General features: G+C 48.4%; 1 protein-coding gene across 11 annotated transcripts in view; it reads left to right on the forward strand.

Moving 5' to 3' along the window:
- The first annotated feature begins 9,558 nt into the window (after nt 1-9,558).
- Nucleotides 9,559-22,304, forward strand: part of akap13a (A-kinase anchoring protein 13a) — an 89,660-nt gene continuing 76,914 nt past the window's right edge. For 8 of the 11 annotated variants that reach the window (XM_086174461.1, XM_086174464.1, XM_086174462.1 and 5 more), the window contains exon 1: nt 12,739-12,754. The gene's annotated coding sequence lies outside the window, so the exon portion shown is untranslated. Of the gene's footprint in view, nt 9,778-12,738; nt 12,755-15,304; nt 15,371-22,304 lie in introns of those variants that run through there. The other 3 variants (XM_086174465.1, XM_086174472.1, XM_086174467.1) reach the window with 3 other exon arrangements.

Raw genomic sequence — 22,304 nt, forward strand, 5'->3', positions numbered from 1 at the left:
TCGGTCATCCTTTCATCGGTTTGTGCAATAACTGTGAAATAACGGTCGTAGTGAAAGCGCGGCATCTGGATGCTGATGAGAAGCCGCAGGAGCTCAACACGTTTCCTTTGGGAGTCAAGATGAAGAACATCTTGGGGAGGAAAAAAAACAGCCGAGCAGAACACCTTCCCGGGTAAACTGACAACTGATGGAATCTGCGTGACGCCCGCAGAAGATGTTTGTACCTGCCGGCTGAGCGGGGAGGGCGCCTCGCCAACAACAAATGGCGAGTGGCAGGTGAGCGACGGCGTTGCCTGGAGAACAGACAGCAGAGCCTCCAGGAAGCTCCTCCTGACTTTTACCGGCGAAGCCTCAAACGGTCGGCGCGTCTCGTGTTCGGCTCTTTTTATGCAAATATTAGCAAACAGGAAGACTCCGGCTCCGGGTTCGTTCTCGACGATCCTGCGCGTGAGGCGAGGAAGAGGAAGATAAATGACGTTTGTGTGTCTGATGTGTTTGCTTTTGTTTCACAGGAAATAAAAAAGAAAACTATCACCTGGTTTGGAATCTCCGAGGCTCCGCAGAAATAGTTATTTCCAGTTCTGCTAATTAAACTGCTGGGTAACGTTTGTTCTGGATTTCTCTGTGAAGTTTGTCCTTGGTGTCACTTTATCCAATTGTCTGCATAGAACTGCGCCGAGGCACTTCCTGTTAGCATAGAACTACACTGAGGCACTTCCTGTTAGCATTGAACTGCACTGAAGTACTTCCTGTTAGCATAGCCCTACACTGACACCACTCCTGTTAGCTTTAAAGTGCGCCAAGGTGCCTCCTGCTCGCACAAAAATGCACTGAGGCGCCTATTGTTAGCATACAAGAACACAGAGGCACCTCCTGTTAACATTAGATCGCACTGAGGTGCCTTCTGTTAGCTTAGAACTACGCTGAGGCACTTCCTGTTAGCATCGAACTGCACTGAGGCACTTCCTGTTAGCATCGAACTGCACTGAGGCACTTCCTGTTAGCATAGAACTACACTGAGGCACTTCCTGTTAGCATTGAACTGCACTGATGTACTTCCGGATAGCATAGACCTGCACTGACCCCACTCCCGTTAGCTTTAAAGTGCGCCAAGGCGCCTCCTGCTTGCACAAAAATGCACTGAGGCGCCTTTTGTTAGCAGAGAAATGCAGTGAAGCATCTTCTGTTAGCATACAAGAACACAGAGGCACCTCCTGTTAGCATTGCATAGCACTGAGGTGCCTTCTGTTAGCTTTGAACTGCACTGCGGCATCTCTTGTTAGCATAGAACTGCACTGCCTGTTCGCATAAAACTGCACTACTGCGCCTGCTGTTAGCATAGAACCGCACTGAGGCACTTCCTGTTAGCATCGAACTGTACTAACATACTCGCTGTTAGCATAGACCCGCACTGACGCCGCTCCTGTTAGCTTTAAGGTGCGCCAAGGTGCCTCCTGCTTGCACAAAAATGCACTGAGGCACATATTGTTAGCAGGGAAATACACTGAGGCACCTCCTGTTAGCATTGCATCGCACTAAGGTGCCTTCTGTTAGCATAGAACTGCACTGCCTGTTCACATAAAACTGCACTACTGCGCCTCCTGTTAGCATAGAACTGCACTGAGGCACTTCCTGGTAACATAGAACTACACTGATGTACAGAACTACACTGATGTACTTCCTGTTAGCATAGAACCACACTGAGGCACTTCCTGTTAGCACAAAACTACACTGATGTACTTCCTGTTAGCATAGACCTGCACTGACGCCACTCCTGCTAGCATTAAAGCGCCCTAAGGTTCCTCTTGCTCGCACAAAGTGCACTTTGTGAGGCACCTTCTGAGGCACCTTCTGTTAGCATAAAACTTCACTAAGGTGCCTGCTGTTAGCATGTCTTCCCAACCAATTCCCAATCATTCACCTTGCTAAGCTAACTAGCGGAGGTTTTATGCAGCACAGAGAAGAAAAGCTCAGTGTTTTCTGATTCTGGTTCGGCTCTCTGCTCAGGGCTCCTCGCTGGCTTCGACCGCCTGCTAGCTACCAAATGCTAATAGCGGCGTTTGCCTTGAACCGCCTGGTGAGGGACGAGTTCTGTGGTGGAAAACAAAGCTCCTCTGTTTGTTCTGCTCCTCAGCCGCGCTCTTGGAAGTGTTTTCCTCCCTTTGGCCTCCAGATGGTGGGAATCCCCGCCGCCGTCCAAGATCTCACACTCCGCGGCGCCGGCCAGGGTTCGAGGGGGAGGGCGCCGCTTGGACGCCCGGCTTTTCAGAGACATGACACGTCTCCACGCCGTCCACCTTGGAGGAAACAGACCTGAGGTCTGTTTGGTCTGAAGGCACACACACACACACACACACACACACACACACACACACACACACATGATTACTTCTTTGATGATTTAAAGTGTAATTATGATCAAGGCAGGAGAACTTGGCACCGTATTTAAACTTATAAGGGATTCTTAATGTAATAACTGTGTAACAAGAGTGTGATAACCGTGTAATAACACATCATTAGGAACATGATGGAGGCTGTCAGGGGGGATGGCCTCCTTGATCTTCTCCTTCAATGACTCCTCCACAAGCCTCCTGGGGTCTGAACACCACCCGTTTCCTCCAGATGATGAGCTTGGACCTGAGGAGGTTTTTGGACCAGAGGAGGTGTTTGGTTTTGAGGTCATGGTGCTCAGTCTCTCTCTCTCTCCCTCTCCCTTTTTCTTTCTTCTTATGCAACTCGTGAGCTTTTGTCTCCATTTCTAAGTGTTTACTCTGGCTCCGAATGTGTGTGTGTGTGTGTGTGTGTGTGTGTGTGTGTGTGTGTGCGTGTGTGGAGGGTCCACTATCTCCTCCATCCTCTCCAGTCCATCTCCTCGGACACACAAACCCTCCTTTTATCGCAGCACAAAGGCAGCTATGTACTTCTTTGTGTCATGCTTGTTTCCCATCCAGCTCCTCCTTCTCCATCACCTCCTCCTCCAACTCTTCCTCTTCCATGGTCAGTCTTCTCCACACATCTTCACCCTCTATAATGTGTCTAAGTGCAGCTCAGGATGAGAAGAATGGAGATTGAAAGGCCAGCACCTGCTGTTCATCTTCACCAGGGTTGGTTGCAGGTGGAGCAGCCACACCAAGACAACACCTCCACCTTCTCCTCCACCTTCTCCTCCTTGCCTTCCTCTTCCACCTCCAGGCCCTCCTTCTCCTCCACCTCCAATCTCCTCACCCCCCACAACCTTCTCCTCCTCTGCCTTCCTCATCCCCCTCTTCCTCCCTCCATCCTCCATCCTCCTGCTGGTAGAGCTCAGTGGGACACGCCTGGCAGCTATGTCAGTATACACACAAAATATATATATGTACATATTAAGAAATAATATATATCCATACATTGACAACCATTATTTCCATACACATAAACACAAATGAAAATGTCTACAAAGGCAAATATTAATTCCAGACACATAGTTGAATTTTATTTCTACTACTTTATTTCGACAATACTATCCATATTAATATGGCCAAATATACTTGATATATATATATGTATATATATATATGTATAAAGTAAAATATCATTTGTTTACACATTGACAATTGGTATTCATATAAACGTCAGAAAATATGGTTTTGTATAATTATAGGCAAATTGTATTTATTTAAACATGAGGAAAACTTTATTCATATAAACATCAGGAAATATAATGTGTATAATCGTAGGGAAATAGGATTTATATAAACATGAGAAGCACATTATTCATATAAACATCTGACGATATTTTATTATAATAACAGGCGAAATATTATTTATATAAACATGAGGAAAATATTATTCATATAAACATCTGACAATATGTTGTTGTAATAACAGGCAATTAGCATTGATATAAACATGAGGAAAATAGTATTCATATAAACATCTGAAAATATGTTATTATAATAACAGGCGACTATTATTTATATGAACATGATAAAATATGATTTTTTTTTAATTTTGAAAAATATAATTTACATAAATGGAGGCAAATAGTATGTCTACACATAAAGGGAAATATTTTTCCTGAGTTCTTGCATTACAGGAAGTATCTTAGAAATATCTTAGAAATATCTTAGAAGTATCCGATTCCTTTTTTCTCCTGTCAATCAAAATCTCTTCTCTGTTGTTGCAGTTCAGCCTCCCGCCAGCAGGGGGCGCACTCACCCGCAGGCTGTCAATCACACAGATTTTGACTCCCACCTGCAGTGGGGGGGGGATGCAACTCACACACCGCTGACCCTGAAATGCACACACACACTAACACACACACAAACACACACATCTCAGCGGGGGGTGCATCATTTACATCCATTCATATGCATCCGAACCCTCAGGTTTTTAATGGTGGGAGGCGCCCCCCCCCCCCCCCCCCGCCCCCCCTCGGGTGATGGGGGCTGAGGGAGGGTAGGTAGGAAAGAATAATCCATAATTTATCAAAAGGACTGCTAGAAGACACCAGGTTTCATTCCACCGCTTGTTGGGAGGGAAAGTTTTTCCTCTTCCTCCACGTCGACACATACAGATTCTTCAAAACCAAACTTTTTTGGGTTTGTGAGTTTGTTGGTATTTGAAGGCGCCGCAGTAACATTCGGCTGCTCCGGGGGGGTCGAAAAACCAGAAACCCGGCGAACTGCCGCATTTGATCCGCGCCTGTGGCGAGATCTTGCTCGGACCTTCCGGTGATCTTCTGAGCTCCACCGGCATCCCTTGTAAACGACGCGAGATCGAACGCGCCGCTATCTGAAACTCAAGGAAGCTTCTCATATTTTCCCGAGGGGAGGCCCCTCATGTTGGGACTAAAAATAACAACTAATTGAATTTATTCTGGCACAAACACCATAAAAGGAGAATCCAGACAGTTTTCCAGCCCCGACGTCGGCGCACACTGGCTTCTTGTTGCGCGGCAGCGGCGGCGGCGGCGGCACAAAGGACATGAGAGCTCACCCAAATATGCGTGGAATCGACCGGAATACGAGAAAACCCCCTCGACGTTGACTCAGACGCCGTTTAACACTTTAAATGGACTTTTCCCGCCGCAGACTTCCTCCCCCGCACATGCGTTTCAAGGATCCCGTGATTACATTGGGCCGGGACCCGGCGAAGATGAGGTTCAAAACCAATGATAAATCCATAAAAAGTTCAGCGCTCACGCACAACGCTCGTTCTTTTCTTTTACGGCTCCATTCCCGATGCATATTTTCAATTTGTGCAAATATTATTTCATGTTTTTCCTTCCTTATCGCTGTCTGATATGCAGGGGAGCTCATCAAGAGTGCAGGGGTAACAGCAGCTTGAGCTTCACATTCTGCCTTCAAATTAAAAGCATTGTGGTGGTGATTTGGAGAAAGTACAACCCGATAAACGTCCCGAGTAAATACTGCTAAATCTTTCTCATAGCGGTGAGGCGTCAACTGGTTATTAAAGTGAAATGACGCCTTCAGATTTCTCCAACCGAGATATGAAATGCTGCTTTTGCTGCGAAGAAATCCAGTTTTTCCACCAAATTAGATGCTGTAGATCGGGGGGGTCGTCAATGTTTTGCAGGCATGGGACCCCAGAGTGGATGGAGAGTCGGAGGGTTGGGCTTGGCGAGCGGTTCTCAGTGAGGGCTTAAAAGCCAGAGCTTTGACCTGGTGGCCAGGTCTTTGCAGGTCATTTGTCTCCTGCGCCATCTCTCACTATTTGCTCTTTTTCCGTCTCCAACGCAGACCCTCCCCATTTGCTCCTTTCCGTCATCCATGTATGCTAGCGCCTTCCTCCTAGCCGCCGTCCCCGAGCAGGGTTTTTCCAGCATCAGTGTATGCTGGCACCCTCCATCCAGTGCCCGTCCCAACCGGGCTTCCCTTGTTGGTGTATGCTAGCACCCTGAGCCTAGCTGCCTATCCCTGACCAAGCTTCTTCCCTCGTTGTTGTATGCTAGTACCCTCCGCCCGGCCACCTGTCTCGACCGGGCTTCCCTTGTCAGCGTATGGTAGCACCCTGTGCTGCCTGTCCCTGACCAAGCTTCTTCCCCCATTCGTGTACACTAGCACGCCCCACCTAGCCAGCCATCTGGACCGGGCTTCCCTTGTCAGTGTTTGCTAGCGCCTTCCTCCTAGCCGCCGTCCCCGAGCAGGGTTTTTCCAGCATCAGTGTATGCTAGCGCCCTCCATCCAGCGCCCGTCCCAACCGGGCTTCCCTTGTTGGTGTATGCTAGCACCCTGAGCCTAGCTGCCTATCCCTGACCAAGCTTCTTCCTCCATTTGTGTACGCTAGCACGCCTCACCTAGCCACCCATCCCGACTGGGCTTCCTTTGTTGGTGTATGTTCGCACCCTCAACCTACCCGGCCATTCCAACCAGGCTTGCCCCATTGGTGTATGCAAGCATCTGCCACATAGCCGTCCATCCCTGACCAGGCTTCTTCCGTCATTGTTGTATGCTAGCACCCTCCGCCCGGCCACCTGTCCCGACCGGGCTTCCCTTGTCAGTGTATGGTAGCACCCTGTGCCTAGCTGCCTGTCCCTGACCAAGCTTCTTCCCCCATTCGTGTACACTAGCACGCCCCACCTAGCCACCCATCCCGACCGGGCTTCCCTTGTTGGTGTTTGCTAGCGCCTTCCTCCTAGGCGTCCGCCCTGACCGGGCTTCTGTCGTCAGAGTATGCTAGCACCCTGCGCCTAGCTGCCCGTTCCCAGCCAGGCCTCTTGCCTTGTTGATGTATTCCTGTTCCCGCCCTGCGTTCCCCTGCCCGCTCTCTCCGCCAAGCAAATTTGTTTTCAAACCGCATGTGTTTGGTGGAAGACCTGGCGTCTACGTGTGGGTCCGAACCGTCACACTATATTTACGGCATAAAGTTGTGTGGTATATTAAAGCGGGCCCGGTGCCACGCATTGAAGCACTTTGTTATCGTGCGTTCAGCACTAAAAGCTTCAAATCATTTGCAGGATCACACATCCCGATTTTATCTCCGTCATGTGCGGGTCCAGCGGGCAGGGCGGCTGTAAACCTCAGCTGATACTGATGCCAGCGTAAATATTACCTGTCAGCTGCACGACAACCACGCAAGCCAGGCGTTCAAGTGCACGATTCTTTTTTTTACACATAATAGATAAGTGATGGGCTGTTGGTGGCGCTGCATAAACAAACCCGTTATCTTGCACACAAGACTGAGCTGTTGGACGAGGTCGAGATTCAAGTTGTGTGTGTTCCGGTGTTTCAAAGTGCCAAATAAGTGGAGACTGTTTACCAAACGGTCCTGGAGAAGTTTTGGACACAGCTCGAGATGGAGTTCAAAGGTCCTCAGAGGGACATTCAGCATAAAACAAATAATTAAACCAGGAAGTAAGCAAATAAATAACTGATGTAATCTTGTCCGGCTTGTTCAGTGACCTCGCATACCAGAGCGAAAGCCGATTTTTATATTATTTGCTGATGTTTGCATCCTTCAAGATTCAATTTGACGCAAGTTTCTCCGGTCGCAGCTTCAGGTAGGATAAATGAAAACCGATAAAGAAAACAAAAGGAATCGTGATACGAGCAGTTTTGTCCAGAAATGGCCGCGCAGACAAAAATAGCTGCGGGAAAATGTGACGGGGGGACGGCCGGCGGGTCGTCCCGAGTCGGCGGGTCGTGTTTTCCGGAGAGAAACCGAGGCTGAGTTTGGCTCGTGGAAGTTTTTTTTTTTTGTTACTGCGAATGCTGGGAGAGAAACGACTCCTGCGGAACACAGAAACTCAATATTGACCCTGACGCCTTCCTCTCTGGACTGCTGATACTGTTTTTATTTTTTCATTTCAGAAATATTAGATGTTTTTTTTTTCCCCAACCTTTTGTCCTGACAGAACGGCTGCACCAGCCCGGAATCTTTAGCTTTCGTTTCTTTCTTCTACAAGGTTTTTTTCACCAGTTATTTAAGACTCCTGCATGTGTTTGGACTGTGGAAGGAACCTGGAGAACCCTGAGGAACCCCACGCTGACTTGAGGAGAACATGGAGACTCCACACAGGAAGGAACCCTGTGGGAATCCAACCGCCTGTGAGGTGGAAGCGCCCATGGAGACATCAATAATTGAAGCTTCTTCTTCTTCTCCTTCAGCTACTCTCTTCGTGGGTGGCTTCAGCAAATCTAACTGCCTTCTTGCCCTCTTTGGCTCTCCTCCCGACCTCACGCCTGACAGTTTTGACCCCAGCAACCTTCTCTGCCCATGACCAAACCATCTCAGCCCGGCGTCTCTGATCTTATCTCCAAAACATCTAACGGGCGCCGTCCTCCTCGCTCCTAACAAGAAACTCAACATCTCTACCTCTGAGTCATCAATAATTAAAAAAGAAAACAGACAATTGAGATATAAACCAATACTGAATAGCTGAATCATAATCTTCTTCTTCTTCTGCTTCTTCTTCTATTCTCTGGATCCTCCTCTCTCACACTAACTACCTTCATATCTTCTCTCACGACGTCCATAAATCTTGATAAATCTAGGTCTTCCTCCAGACCTCCTGCCTGGCAGCTCCAATTCCAGCATCCGTCTACCAATATACTCTCTATCCCTCCTCTGTCCATGACCCAACCATCTCAGTCTGGCTTCTCTGACCTTCTCTCCAAAACATCTAACATGTGCCGTCCCTCTGATGGACTCATTCCTGATCCTCTCCATCCTGGTCACTCCCAAAGAGAACCTCAACATCTTCATCTCTGCAACCTCTAGTTCTGCCTCCTGTCTCCTGGTCATTGTCAGTGTTTGTAGACCATCTCACCACCGTCTCCTCCACCTTTCCTTTCCTTCTGGCTGATGTCCTTCTATCTCTTCGTACCTCTGACACTTTTCTCCACCCATTCCAACCTGCTTGAACCTGTTTCTTCACCTCTTTTCCACACTCTCCATTGCTCTGGACTGTTGACCCCAAGTACCTGAAATCCTCCACCTTCTCGACCTCCACTCCCCGTAGCCTCACCGTTCCTCCCGAGGTCTTCTCATTGACACACACATACTCTATCTTGCTGCGACTAACCTTCATTCCTCTCCTTTCCAGAGCATACCTCCACCTCTCTAGATGTTCCTCCACCTGTTCCCTGCTCTCACCGCAGATCACGATGTCATCTGCAAACATCATGGTCCATGGAGTTCCCTGTCCAACCTCATCTGTCAGCCTATCCATCACCACTGCAAACAAGAAGGGTCTCAGAGCTGCTGGAGTCCCACCTCCACCTTGAACTTCTCTTTCCCCCCAAATAGTTGAATCACAACGGCATCCAAATGTTAGTTTCAGGGCTTTTATTTCGACGAGTAATACTTTAACTTCCTGTGCTTTTACTTTGAAAATCCGCTCACCGGAAGTCAGCTCAGCCCGCTTCCTGCTCGGCTCTACTTCAGCCGGCTTGATGAAGCGCGACCGCGAAACTTCTCACCAGAAGTCGCGTAGTTACAAGTTTAACAACAAATAAAAGTGTTAAAACACTGTTTTTTTTGTGAAACGGGGGCAAAGCGGGGGGTTAAAAAGAGCTGGCGTTCGGTTGGGGGGTGTTAGCGGATAAACCCCCGGCCGGGGAGCGCTGCCGGTGCCCCCGCCCACCGAGTTGTCCCGGGAGACGCTAACAACTGGGGGAAAGTTGCCCCGCCGGCCAGCGGGGACTCTTCGGCTCTTCTCCGGGACCGACCGGTGCCGAAACACCCCGGACCGGGAGGACCCACACACGGCAAAAAAAGAGGATTATTATGCGTCGGAGGGCCGCCTTTTCCCGCTGAGGCTTCATCCGCGTCGCGGTAAGTGGAGCCGCTTAACGCCGTGTCGCCGGTGAACGAGCACCGGAGGCGAGGAGTCGCTTCCAAGGCTAAAGCTAAAAGCTAACTCAACATCATCATTATTATTTATTCATTACTTTTATTTTAGATTTTAATTTCAACTTGTTGCTCGGTTGACATCCTTTCAAGGGTTTAAGTGTGGCGAGAGGCGGCGGGGAAGCGTGTGTGCGTGTGTGTGTGCGTGTGGGGGCTGCTTTTTAAATGTAATAAAAGTTGTAAATATATGTTTTTAAAAGAAGCGGTTGCTAGGTGGAATTAGCTAAAGTGCGTCGATTAGCTGCGAGCGTCGTCGGGTTGAACGCCACTTTATTAGGTACACTTCATAAACGTGCAAAAGCGGATTTAAAGTGATTAAAAAGTAAGAAATCTGCTTTTATTGTTATCTCTCCACTCCTCCTGTCATCCCTGCCTTTAAATATCTGGTAGTTCATGAGATTCATATTCTTAAATTGTTTCACAGTCATGGTCTGCAGGCGACATGTCATTTATGTTTAAATCAAAATGACAAAAGTTCTTATTTTCCAGAACGTGATGCTTTCGGGGATGACATTTGATTTTCTCTGGGTGAATTTTGTTTTCATGCACACTTACTGCTAGTTTCGTAGCCGAGCTTTCTCTAGTTTCGCCTCAGGTTAATTCCTGTTAAGTTTCCAGTTGATTCCAATTATCTTTAACTATGTTTGTTCGGCTCATTTTGATTCCAGTATATTCACACGCAATTTTGTTTTTTCTCTGCTCCATCCGGGTAAATCCTTCCTAGTGCTCCGGTAATTTAATGCGGATTCTTTGGCAGTTTCTTCCCGCTTGTCTTTGAGATAGAGATTTGTTGCTCAGCTCGAATGACGTTGTCATTCGTATTTATTCGCTCGGTCTTTCATTTTCCGTCCGCCGGGGGAGAAGCGGGGTTCCCCTCGGACCGATCTCGGGGCCACATATAGAGACAGCAGATAGGGGAGAACATGGAGACTCCACACTGAAGGTCCCTTCCTGTAGGACTCCTACCAGGGACCTTCTCGCTGCTAACCACTGCGCCGCACATCACGCGCATTACCTACCTTTATTTCCCTTGCAGTAAAACACATGTCAATAAGTAACACCTCTGTGTGCAGGTAATTTTGACTTTATTGCGAACCCGCGCTGTTTACTCGGATTACACAACAGGGCTCGGTGTTTAGTAAAGCGACGCCGAACATAATCCGTCATATTAAAAAGATAAAAGTTGGCCTCTGCCATATCGCGGTTATCTGACACTGACGCCCTAAGTATTTAACAGTGGCTCTTTTCTCAGTAGGTAGGGAGGTACTTTATTCATCCCCGAGGGGAAATTCAAGGTTCAGCAGTCTCTACAGACATCTGGTAAGTTAGGAAAATGAAGCCAAGAGGCGTGGAATAAATACGAGCGGCGCGCGATCCATTGCGGAGTACATCAAGACACGTTCGACTCATTAATCCAGATTTAATCGCGGTCCTAATCCGGCCCTCTCCCGTTTCCAAAACACAGCGCTGTGTGGAGCTTGTTGAAGGTGAGATAAATGTCTGAAAAGAGGTGACTAGGAAATGCACGAATCAGAATCCGCCCTCTCCAGTGGCTGCCAGGGTTTTTTTTTTTTTTTTAAATATCACGGTAAATGCATGACGTGCAGATAGCTGCGTCTCCAGGGTGTGCCTCCCACTGGAGGTCAGAGTGCAGGAGAGAGGGAAGTGCTACTTCCTGAGAGCTCATTCTCACCCGAATATTCCACTTTTCATTTCCGTCGGAGGGGAACCTCGGGGATTCTTGACCAAAGATGGAGTGGGAAACGTTGAAGATCAGCCTCCGATTCGGTGTCGGGATTTGATCCAGCAACCCTGACATAAAAACTGCTCGGTTTCTGGTTCTCAGCTGCGAAAGCGTGGGAATTCTATCTTTTATTTTCTGATTGCAGAATAGACAATGATCTTTTAAGTAACTGTCTGGTTGTGACTCAAGTAAACACATCTCCCTGGAGAAACCCATGTGAACCGACTGGCCTGTAAAACCTCACGAATGACTGAAAAGCATTCATCTGCCGACCTGAAGAACATCCAAAAAAAGTCATCCAGGAGGGAGACGATCGGAGACGGCGTCCTGAAATCACCTGGAAATGACCTCGAATTTTCTGGATATGAGATATAAATTTGATGAAAACGTGGTATGAAAGAAGCCGAGACTCCGCTCGCTTTCCATATCTCAGCTTTTTATCGGCTTTGTGCCATGGTCCATGTTCTCCACCTCCAGTCTAAGAACCATCAGCAGCTTCACGTAACACTCTAAACCGTCCGTGAAAGTGAGACAGTGAGACAGCTGACCGGTCTCGATTAAACCCCGCCTCTTGGTTCAACGCCCGCTGTGATTGGCTCCCGTTAACGCACCGCTCCACAACGATGTTTGTGCTTTCAGATGCAGGTTTTTATAAACCAAAACATTTCATCGGACAAAGCTCTAAAAGCAAGCGGATCATGTTTCCAACTTTCATCTGCTAGTTAAACACTGTGTGTGTGTGTGTGTGTGTGTGTGTGTGTGTGTGTGTGTGTGTGTGTGTGTGTGTGTGTGTGTGTGTGTGTGTGTGTGTGTGTGTGTGGCCCCCCCCCCAGAGCGAAGACGTTGTTTGGCTGCGACACGCGGCCCCTCAGTCTGCAAAGGCGAGGCTCATTAGCCTTCCGAGCGCGTCTGCTCCCAGACAGAAATATGAAATATGTATTTAGCTCCAGTCCAACAGACAAATGAAAGAGGAGTTGCCCTCCCATTTAGAGTTTGTGTAAATGACTGTGAGGATTGCGGCGGCTCCGCGCTGAACCGGCCAAGTTCTCATCCTCGCAGAAACCCCTAATTTAATGATGATGGAAGAGACGCAGCGCGCCACCCTGGTAATTACTCGGTGTTTACCAGAGAATGGAGGCTTCGCAGGAAGTCCTACAGGTATGTGCTCCTGAAGCCGCTTCCTCCTCCAACCACTTAGCACCCCCCCTCCCAGCACAAACACTTTGTTTTAATAAAACGCTTCTAATGTCACCCTTTTAGTACATCTCCAAACAATAGAAATAGTTTCATAAGAAATTCCTAATGGGCAATACTTGCACGGAAAATACTTCAATGATCCCAGGCTGAAATGATTATTCCTCATTTTCTGCTCTTTTATTTCTTGCAAAGGTATAAAATGTCCTAAATAAAGCGTGACATTTCTGTTACAGTCAGTACAAGAAAATAAATATTCCTCAAATGTTTTTTTTCAATTTAATTAGTTTCTCTTTTTTTTTTATTACGGCTATTTATTGCAGTTTTTTTTAATGAAATTATTTTCAGGCAATTTCCTGCTTTTTGGTGTTTGTTTTTTTTTTTTTTTTTTTTTTTCCCAGACATTTTAATCGGAAAATCCTCCTTTTAAATACGTTTAGCAAAAGAACATGCTGTTACAAAAGTCCTACTCGGTGTCTGAGGAACTTTCTCGGCGCAAACAGCAGCACAAATCCACAGCTGGTCGTCGCCGTGGAGACGCCTCTCCGTCCCCCGGGATATTGTCAGGCGCGATGGTTTGCTAATTGTGGCTGTGAATCTGATGCTACCAATCTGGCACGATTCAGCACGCTCGAGTAAACAAGCGGAGAAGCCGACGCTCTGCTTTCTGCTTCCGGAGTTTGAAGGCAACTTTCAGAGACTCGTGTCGGGCTTCAGAAGCAGAACCAGCTGGGACGCCCCCCCCCCCCCCCCCGCGGCCCTGAGCGAGGCATAAGGACTGAAGATAATGCTCGAAGGCCTCCGAGCCGAAGGCCGCTCTCACACTAACCCACACCGATTGGACCTTCGTCTAAAAAAAAAAACTTCGACAAACTTCTTAAAATCTAGTTTGAAACCTCCAGGTGTTATTCTTGGTTATCCTCCTGCAGGTTGATGCGATTCTTATTTTATTTCATTAAAATTTTAAGTACCGTCCTTATTTATCAAAGGTCATTTCTCGCCTTTTTCCAGTTGATTTTTGCAATGTTTCCTCCATGCGAGTGTTTTTGCTGGTTTTCAGGCAGTTTCTTTTTTCTGAGGGTCATTTCGTGAGGATCAGGCCATGGTTTTCTGTGACGCGACCCTCGTATTATCTTGAAGAAACAATGCAAAGTAGGAGTCCAACAGATGTTGTAAAATACAAACTTGGATTAGTAAAAAATTGCAAACGCCTTCTCGTACACACACCGACAGACCCAGAGAGAAATGGAGCGATGAAGAGGTCCAAGTTCTTCTGTCCTGCTGCGCCTCAGAGTGGTTTCCACGACTCGCACAGGAACATCAACATTTTGGCCAAAATAAGCTTGGTGTTAGCGAGCAGCTAACAGGTTCCTCACACGGTGAAGCGGTGCAGAGATAAGATAAAAGATCTGCTAGTCCAGGATTATTATTCCTGCCATGAGGAAAATCTCAACGTTGTCCTCGTGGTCTTCCTCTTCTACTTCTTCTTTGGTGGTTTGTCTTTACGCGTGGCGCTGAAGGTGCATGTTCTCACTGCCTGTGGGAATGCAGGACTACAAGGTTCCCTGGAGCAGGCTAGTTCTTGGAGCTAAATTGGAGCCTGACAGTTCTTGGAACTAAAATCTGCGTCGGCAGGAAATCACCTGAAAATATGGAGTCGGAGATGCTGCTGTGTCTTCAAGAATGAAATTGATTGTGCAGCCGGCCCTGCCTCCGTGACAGAGATAGAGGAGCGACGTAAACTTGGATTTTGCAGGTTTTCTTCTTGGCCCTGAACACACCATGTGCATGTGAAGGCCCTGAAAATACGGCTGCCGTGATTCTCCGCCATGTTTTGGTGCGGGTTCTCCTCAGCCCGCCGTTGCAGGCAGCGCCAAACCTTGTCCTGGGCGCACATTGTCCGATCCTGTTCGCGAGGAAACCGGATGAATGGAAAGGGTATTTTCTGCTCGACTTAACGTCCCTGCTCTTCCCCAAAACTCTGCGCTCTTTGGAATATTATCTATTGATATCGTTATATAAGCGCTACGATTGTGTGAGAATCTGAGCCAAACCTGGCCAAACACTGTTCTCCGGTACATCGACTCGTCGTTTTCCAATATCTTGAGAAAAGGTTTTAATGCTTTAACCTGGAATCGGACAAAAACCATGCACAAAACCGCATGTAAGCATTGCCTCGGAGTGACCAGAAGAGTGAGTGATAACCTGGGAGAAGTTCTCCAACCTTATAAACACGACGTTTCCCGAAGATAAGTAAGAAACAAGCGGGGAACCGACCCCGAGTGAGCGACGTGGCCCGGGAAAGGCCTTGGTGTCCGACCCTGCGAGCACATTCTGTTTACCAGGACTCGGACGCCTGAGCTGTGACCCGCAGGCTCCGCCTCCTCTCTGACATCACCCTCTGATCTGTCCGTCTGCTATGCTTATCCGTCGGTTAATCGGTGAGCCGGGGCTCACATGGCCGCTCGCCGCTCGGGATACCTGCGGCGTAAACACACCTGCTCTCCGACGGACTTTAAGATGAAGGCCACGCCGACCTGACCAACCCGCCAGCGTCCGTCCAGCCGCCCCGAGGGTCAGGTCGGTGGCCGCGGGTTCTGCGCCGTCTCGGGCCGAAGGAGTCATTCAAGCCGTGCGGCTTTTAGGTTTCCGGGGTCGGGCTGCGGAGATGTCATTCTGCTGAATAGCGTTGATTTCGTTGGGTTTTTTTTTTTTTTTTGTTTTGACGATATTCCCGGGATAAAGTCCGGTGGGCCCGCCACGCCGGGTGACGTCTGCCCGGGTGATAAGGCTTAATGGCTTTGATAACAGCACGTGTTGCCACAGGGTCTTCTCACGAATTAAGTTGTAAATGAGTTGTGCTTGTGGGAAATTACAGCGTTATCTCTGTGCACACATTTTCTCAAAGGCTAGGTTTTCCACGCACCGCATAAAAAAAAAAAAAAAAAAAAAAAAAAAAAAAAAACAACTTGGTATTTAATCCCGATGCTATTTCTTAAGATTTTACGGTCAAGCTGAGCCGGGCACTTTATAATACATTTTATTTATTTATTTTTTTAATGTGCAAGAAATTATGTGAGAATAAGGAACAAATTACCCAAAGAAAGAAATGAGTGAAAAAATCACCACAAATGAGCTAGAAATGGCTTCTAAAATTAGCAGGAAATGAACTGGAAAATGACAAGAGTTGACCGTCAGTGGGCAGAAGTTAAGCGCAAAATTTACAAGAAAATGACATTATAGTTATTTGGAAATAGGGGAAGGAAAAGACCTTGAGGATTCGGTGGGAATTTACCAGAACGTCATCAGTGGTTATGCAGATGATGTGATGATGGAGATGAGACAAACAAATTCTAATCTTTTACTGAATGAAGACTAGGTCAAAAGGATCCTTATCCACGTGATGGTTTGTGATCCCGCTACGGATCCTTTTCAGGTTTCGGTACGTTTTTTCGTTTTTTAATTTTTGGGCTTCATCGCCATGTTAACTCAATTTCTGTTTGTTTGCTTTGAAGTGCGACGCCGCTCCGGTAATAACGCAGTTTGCCTTGATGCGACGCCGGCGTTGAAAGTATCGGGCCGCTGGTGTGAGAAGGGAAATGACTTAATTGCATAATCAGATCACAAGTATTAATCTCAGAAGATTCTGAGTCTCTACAGTCATACATGCGGTTCCTGTTTCAACATGAAACTTAACTTCAGCTTTCTAGAGGTAAAGAAATAGTGCAGGGGATGTGAGTGACTCATCGTCATTGTTGTAACTGCGCCTTCTATTTCCTACCTCCCTCCTGACCTTAACCTCTTTTTTTTATTCTTTAAAGGTACCTTTTTATTTCATCTATGCCAGTTCTTATTGCTGGTAACTTTTTTTTTTTCTTTTCACAACCATATCAAAACCCCGGGAACAACTGCACATCCCCAAGAAGTACTAAACAAATTATCAGCCAGGGATTAAGCCGAATGTTTCTCGCCGCTCCCTGCAAAAGCGGCGAGCCACAATCTCGCCGCTCAGAGTAATAAGCGGGGAGTTTCTGTTTTTTCTGAGGACATGCGTTCTACTTAATCTGCTTGTGAGGGGAAATAAGGAATTATTATCAGTATTCTTAAACACCGCATTGCTCTGCCCGGGTTGAAACGTGCTCCCGAGTTCCTTACCCTTGGACAAGGGTCGGCCGGCGGCGCCGCGCCGAGCCTCTGGCGACATGTTGGATGGGATATGAACAGGAAACCCGGGTGATCACGAACGTCCCGGTGTCGTGGGGTAGCGGTGTGGTTAACGCCTCCGCCCAAGTCCGACCCCAGCCGCCGCTCCGGTGCACCGTCTGCCAAATCTGTTTAGACCAAGACCAACTGATGGGAACATCCAGATGCCCCCTCCTAACCAGCCCAGTAGCACTACGGCGGCATGGACGCTTTAAAAAGCGCTCCGTCTTATCTGCTAGAATTAGATCTATCCGATATTCAGATGACATGAAGTCGTGGTCGAGCGAGGCGTTGCCCTGCTTCCCCTGCTTCCTGAGTCTGGCCCGGCCCTGAACTGTGGATCTGCTTCTACTCATTTAGCATTCAGCCTTTAAAACCAGCCGCTTTCTGGTTTTCTCCCGCTTCCCCCCTAAAGTGTCACATTTTGTCCAGTCCCTCTGTCGCTGATTTCGCTGTCAGCGACACGAGGGCCCTTTGGTCTGCAAACGTTCAAACGCCCTCCGCCGAGCCGGACTCGGTTAGCGTCCCGGTAAGCGTGCGTCGTTAGCAATACACCATGAGTATTGGCATGCGTCAAAGTGTCAACAGCGCAGCCGGTGCGTTCAGGGTGTGTCGGAGAGAGGGTGAAATTTAGTGCCGTTTAGACCGGAGCTGAGAGTCAAAATGGCCTTTAGTTGCTCTCGGTCCACTTCCTGACAGGTTTTAATTAAAACTTTGTTTAACAGGCCCCTTTTCACAGCGGCCATTTTTTGTCTTTTACATGTCCCCCCGGCCCGGCACAGGTGTAATTAGTAAAATGAATCGCAGTGCTGTTCTGTCTAACCCCCGGCCCTGACCGGGACCATTCTTAATGTGGTTAATTACCCCGGTGTTTGCCCCGCACAGCGGCTGCTGTGGGAAGGGACGACTGGGATAAACATATATTTTGCAGCAGTGCCTGGTGGCCATGCTACAATGTGTGTGTATGTGTGTGTGTGCGGTATTAATCTGATCTGGCCTGCTGTGTGACCGAGGGTAGCGGGATTCTGCAAGTTAAACCTCTTACCTCATAGATGAGACCGCACACTTTCTTTTTTCCAGGTTTGCTTCTTCTTCTCCACCTCAGAATGCGACCTGTGCTCAGGCAGTTTCAGTGCAAGCTTTACTTTTCCCTGCTCACTTGTGTCGCATTTAAATGTCCCGGCGATAATTTAGATCCTGGATATTGTTGCCTCGTGTGCAAAAACAAGCCGACGAAATTTTAATGTCAATAAGACGTGAAGGCGTCGTCAAACAAGTCGGGTAGCCGTGTGTGTGTGTTATCCCGTTGTTTACATGTTGACACACGGAGGTTAGGAAGACGCTGTTGTACAGCAGCGCTACAGCCTTGGTCAGGGATCTGGATCCAACGCCGGGTCTTGCCAGGGAATGTCGATACAACAAAATGATCAGCGTCTGAGAGCGCGAGGCTCGATCCGACGGCAGGAAGTTGTCGGTACAAAGCCGCACAAACTCAGTGGGCGTCCCGTCGGCATGTAGATCAGCAAACACGGTTGAATTCCCGCCTCAGATCGGGCCCTGCCGACCCTGCGGTGACGCGTTGAACATTGACAGGTGACATAACGCTCTGCGGCCGCTCAGCCATGTTGGACTTCTCAGTGTCAACATTTCATCAGCTGGGTAAATGTCCCTTTTTAAACATTAGCCCAGGACCAGGGCTTCACGCTCACCCAAGAATGCCCGGCTAAATACGCCTGGAAACGGACGGGGGCGGCGGGGAGGAGCGGCCGCCAAGGCCCGAGCCCTGATTACAGGCCGGCCCCCGGCGTGCCTCACAATGAGATAATGCTATCTGGGCCGGCAGGTATTTGGTTTCGGCGGAGAAGGTAATAACTGTCACCAAACACTGAGGAGAGCTTTCATCCCCCGGCCTCGTCTTGTCGGCCAGCGTTTGTGTGCGGCCTCCCGAACAGAGGAGGCTTTTGTGTGTCGCGGAGAGGTCGCGTCAGCGCCGCGCCCTCATATCTGCCCGCCGAGACAACGGCGAGGTTTGATTAAATCAAACAGCCGTGACTATCTAAATGGTGGGCAACGCGGTGTCGCCGGGGTGACCGCCGCAGCCTTCTTCGGGAGGCGGTGACGTAGCCTTGACTAATTTAGCCCACGTCCAGAAGAGCCAGGCCGATAGGGCGGTACACCCACCCCTCACACACACACACACACACACTCGGTCTTGGTGGATGCACTTTGTTCTCCGTGGGGTTTCGCGCCGCTGTGTAACAGTATTTGGTAGGTGACTAGCGGCCAACCGGCACAGGTTAAACAAACGCCAGAGTTAAACATCAAACCTGCCAAAACCGCAGAGCCTTCATCCACTCGCAAGCACGGAGGATCTGAAGTATTTAGTCGGGAACACTTTGAATTAGGACATCTGCTGTCTGGCATATCAGACCCCATGCAGAGAATGGAATTCAAATGTTAATTAAAGTTTTACCATCCCTTTTTTTTTTTTTTTTTTCTTTTTTTTACAACCAGTGTCCTGTGGAATACTTTGTAAATGATTTATCTTTTAAATGAAGACTTGTAAGAACAAACACACGATTGAATATGTCCCTGTATGTGTGTGTGTGTGTGTGTGTGTGTGCAATATGTAACTCTGAAGACGCCATGCATGAATTCAAGATAAAACACAGAGGAAGCTTGACTTACGAATGTGTCTTAGGACTTTTCCTGTTTAGCTTTTCTAAGTTAGCATCGAGCGGGATGAGCATTTGACGGCCAAATGGCCGCCGCTATCTGTGAAGCTGCGTGGAAAGACAGTGGGACGCTGCCGCCCGATGCTAGCTAGCGCAGAGAAACTCATGGAAAAACTCGAGTGAGGTGTGGACTGTGTTGTTGTGGGTGAGATTTGGTGTCGGAGAGCATCTTCTGTGAGAAGGCGGGAGACATTTTCGGGGATTTGGAAGACGGATGACGGGAACGTGGATGGACGAGGCGTTCAAAGCCGGTCGGGGACGGTTTGCTGGTTTTAGAAAGAGGAGCGGCTTCACTCCGACCATAAATGGAGTTTAGATATCAAGTGGAGCAAAGTGTGCATTTAGCATAGCATTGTAGCATTAAGTGTGGAGCCAGGAAGTTAAGGATAGAGAACAGAATGGAAAACTCCTCTCGCATCTTTGTCCGACCCACCGTGTAAATCCATGAATTAATACGGGTTCATAGCGTTTCACTTCATTTCAATGAGGAACTTTAATTTGATTCAGGAGCAAACTGAAGCAGTTCCACTCCTAAGTCAAGGTACGACTGTACTTCCATTCCTTTGGCAAAAATACGCTTTCATCATTGGTCGATTCGTTGATCAGTTTAAAGGTTATCGGCGGAAAAAGCGAAGTGGCGTTTCCCAGAGTCACAGATGAGTTCTTTGAAAGCGCTCACCAGCCGAACCCCCGAGGCCGGCGTTCCTCAAACGATGACGTCGCGTCCGATGATCTCCACCCGCATGTACGCGGCTCGCGAACACGGACCAGCTGGTGGGTTTGACGGGCGATGAAGTTAGAAGCGGGACAAACATCAGCAGCTCTGCCCGCCTTCATTTCCTGCCTGCGGCTTTTTCTTTTTTTCCCCCCTTTTTAACCCAAACGTCTTAAGCTGCTGTTATTCCTCTCAGCCCGAGGGCCCGTCTGACGCAGGCTTTGTGATCAGGAGGTCCGCGCGTCCTGCACGCCGGCTCTATTGAAAATTAATTTCGCCGTTGAGCACGTCATCCGGCAGATGCCGGGATGGAGGGGGCCGGGGGTTCCGCCGTTTGAAAGCCGATCGTGTTTTGGGTTTCCTTCTATTTCTGCTCCAAGAGCACAGTAGCTCCGGCATCCGCGCACAAAGACCACATGATTCGGCGTGAAGCTTCACATCCAGAAGCAACCGGGAGCCGCGTCGACACTAAACCCCGCCGCCTCCTCCCGGACCCGGACGTCGGCTCAGGTGTTTCCTCTCGCGCTCGCCCAAACAACCGAGAATATCCTCCGGCAAACACAAGGACTCCAGGGGATGATAAATCACCCAGGGCGGGTTTTCACCGACGTCGGTGTCTCCTTGACCTTGGCGGCCGATCCTTATTCAGCCAAATACAGGCTCCATCGGCCAACAGTTAGTCACCTGTCAATGGGCCGGAATGGAGATTAATCAAGGAGGCCTGTGCCGTCAGCCTCCGAGCCGGTTCCTTCACAGGTGCATTGATTTACAGCGCCCGCCGACGATTACGTCTTCATTTTTCACTATCAATATTCAGTATTTTCCAAAGTGTTTACTGGAGCGTCGAGGGCGTCGGAGCACCTGGGCGGTCCGAGTCGGCGTCGGGGCCGCGGCGCCAGACACAAGTCCGCCATCGGCCGGATCATGTTGGCCTCAACACATTAGCCAGATTAGCGCTCTGCACATGAGCCTTTTTATGTCAAAACATGTGATCCAGTTGGTTATCTATACGGAGATTTAAGCAGCCCGATTGTTGTTTTCTCTATCTCACATCTACGGTCAGGAGTGCCCTTTTAATTCATTTTCTCCTCATAACTTGCTCATAATTGGAGTAATTTTAAATAAAAATGACACAATTTACCACCGATGGAAGTTCAACCCCCCCTGCGGCCAGTAACCAGCACACTTTTCACATTTTCATTTGTTAAAATCTCCCGACATCCTTACATAAGAAGTTCTGCGCAGATGAACCGCGGCAGCACCTGGCCTCAGCATTCGGGTGTAAAACTACCTATACGTAACTCTTACTGGCATGGCAACCTTTTGGGCTCTTGAAAAAGTACACAAAGTGACCTTAAGGTCTAGTGGTGGCCCCTGCGGGTGAGGTGGGGGGGCACAATAGAGCTGATTGTACCCGGGGGGGGGTTTGGGGGGCTTTAGGGGGGGTTTTGGGGGGGCGCTGACTCCTCACTATCATGTCAGTCATCTAAATGTTGCTCAAATGTCAGCGAGGTAATTAAAGGAGATAGACGAAACGCTAACCGGGCTGTTTTGCAAGAGGACGAATTGTTTGACTTTTTCCGTTTTTAGCACTTTCTGCTGGCAACCGTTACATCCTGTTTCCCCCAGAAGAAGAATATCAGCCTTTTTTTTTTTTTTTTTTTTGGTCAGGATACCTGAAATTCTGCATGTCTGTGCGGTCTTAAAAGAAATCCAGAATCAGACAGGCGTAATCACATCCCTGCCTGCTCTGAGGAGGTTCTGTGTCCTGTCGTTTTTTTGGAGTAGTTACTTATATTTTTCCATTTATCTAATTTTCTACTAGATTCCACACGCCGTAGCTATCATTTCAGCTTTTAGC

Source organism: Fistularia commersonii, chromosome 27 (assembly GCF_037954325.1).
Source record: "Fistularia commersonii isolate RoL2024-O1a breed Wild chromosome 27, RoL_Fcom_v1.0, whole genome shotgun sequence".
Classification (NCBI taxonomy): Eukaryota; Metazoa; Chordata; class Actinopteri; order Syngnathiformes; family Fistulariidae; genus Fistularia; species Fistularia commersonii.